Source organism: Hemibagrus wyckioides, linkage group LG29, assembly GCF_019097595.1.
Source record: "Hemibagrus wyckioides isolate EC202008001 linkage group LG29, SWU_Hwy_1.0, whole genome shotgun sequence".
NCBI classification, from domain to species: domain Eukaryota; kingdom Metazoa; phylum Chordata; class Actinopteri; order Siluriformes; family Bagridae; genus Hemibagrus; species Hemibagrus wyckioides.
Window position 1 is genome coordinate 4,599,837 of NC_080738.1, and position 2,500 is coordinate 4,602,336.

Sequence of the window (2,500 nt, forward strand, 5' to 3'; positions counted from 1 at the left end):
TCTCTCTCTCTCTCTCTCTCTCTCTCTCACTCTGATTCTCTCTCTGTGTCTCTCTCACTCCGACCCCCCCCCTCGGTCTCTCCCAGTGTCTATCTCTCTGTCTCACTCTGATTCTCTCTCTATCTCTCTGTCTCACTCTGATTCTCTCTCTCTCTCTCTGTCTCACTCTGATTCTCTCTCTCTCTCTCTGTCTCACTCTGATTCTCTGTCTCACTCTGATTCTCTCTCCCCCTCTCTCTCTCTCTCTCTCTCTCACTCACTCACTCACTCTCTGTCTATCACTCTTCTATCACTCTCTCACACACACTCTTTCTGACTCTCTCTCTGATTCTCTCTCCCCCTCTCTCTCTCTCTCACTCTGATTCTCTCTCTCTCTCTCTCTGTCTCACTCTGATTCTCTCTCTGTGTCTCTCTCCCTCTGATTCTCCCTCTCTCTCTGTGCCATGTTCTACATGTGGCCTGTGGGTGGATGGTGGGGATTGTGAGGGAAATGTAAACGCCCCATTACTCCGTGTCGTATCCTTTTAATTAAGCAGTGGAGTATAAATCAATTTGATTTCCTCCTGCATTGAGTAGAGATTATCTGGAGCGGGGCACAGCGGGATGCTAACACACTCATTTACGCTTCCTGTCGGGTTGCTAACGCTAAACACACCCTGTATAAATCCCCCCATCAGGGGGGATTTATACAGACACACACACACACACACACACACAGGAATGACGAGATTCATCGGAGCTTTAAACGTTGATAATCGCTACCTGTTACACAAGAGTAGAATCTAAATACGCTAAGGATTTCACGACATTGCGATCATTAGCACAAAATCGAGCGGTCGTGCGCGATCCATGTGCTCGTGATGTCGCTAATTCAAATTTTTCGCGCGGAAAATTCCTTAAACTGGATCACGAGTTGAAAAAAGAGTCACAAAGAAAACCCCCTGAGGGACTGAATGACATGAGCTAGTCAGAACTAGCTAACACTAGCTACAGAAATGGAACCACGTTTGTTTCCACCATCTAGTTCCATCATTACGCTCAGGATCCACGATAAAGATGCTAAACATCATCTTTAATACGTTTCCCCATTCTAATCCATAATAAAATCGCATTCATAAATATTTAATATAAACCTTGGTGTAGAGTTTCCAACCAGACTGTAATACCTAGAAGAGCCACTAGGTGGAGCTTATTATTATTATTAAATAAATATTAAATAAATTGCTAAATTTAAATAAATAAATAAATAAATAAATAAATATTTCTGAACAGATGTGCAATTAAAAAAATTACAATTAAAAAAAATGTTATAGAACAATATACATGATTGAAAAAGATTTAAAGAAAAATGTTTAATGCTAAAAAAAGATTTAAAATATAAAAATCAACACAATTTAATTACACACTCACTCACTATCTGTATTTCTATCTCTCTGTTTCTCTCTCTCTCTCTCTCTCACACACACACATACTCTGTCTGTCTCTTTCTATCTCTCTCTCACACACACACATTCTCTATCTCTCTCACACACACACATTCTCTCTCTCTCTCTCACACACACACCCACCCAAACAGTATCTGTCTCTCACACACACACACTCCATCTCTCTCTCACACACACTGTCTATCTATCTCTCTCTCACACACACACACACACTCTCTTTATCTCTCTCTCACACACACCCAAACAGTATCTCTGTCTCTCTCTCACACACACACACACTATCTCTCTCTCTCTCATCATTCTATTTAAATATAAAAATCAACTTCCTGTAAAAAATTTTTTTTGTTAAGATATCTCGATATTTCAGAAAATCACACCGTTGCATATTTGTGTTCTCGCGGTTTATCACCAGCCCCAGTTTCACCGACACACTGCTCTCTGCTTTCAGCAGTTTCCCATATGGCCACGCCCACTTTAAGCAAGAAAATAGAAACACAATAGATAGTGATGTGCTTTTCTGCACATCGATTACACCACATTATAGACGTTATAGATAATGATCAGTGTTTTTTAGAGCAGAGTCAAGATCAAAGAGCTGTGTGAAAAAGCTCACACACCCAACGGCCCGTTCTGATTGGCTGAAAACCAGAGATGAGGGGAAAAAAAGGTGGATTTGCACCTCAAAGCTTCAAAGGTGTGTGTGTGTGTGTGTACATGTGTGTGTGTACGTGTACATACATCAATAAATAATCCTAATATAATCTAAAATCAGACAATAAACTGAACGTTTTCTCAAGTGAGGACCAGAAAACACATACACTATAGTGCCAAAAGTATTGGGGCACTCCTCCAAATCATCGTTGTGTTTCAGGGGTTGGACTCGGCCCCTTAGTTCCAGTGAAAGAAACTCTTAATGCTTCAGCTTCATACCAAAACATTTTGGACAATTTCATGCTCTTTGTGGGAACAGTTTGGGGATGACCACTTCCTTTTCCAACATGACTGTACACCAGTGACCAAAGCAAGGTCTATAAAGACATGGATGAGTGAGTTTG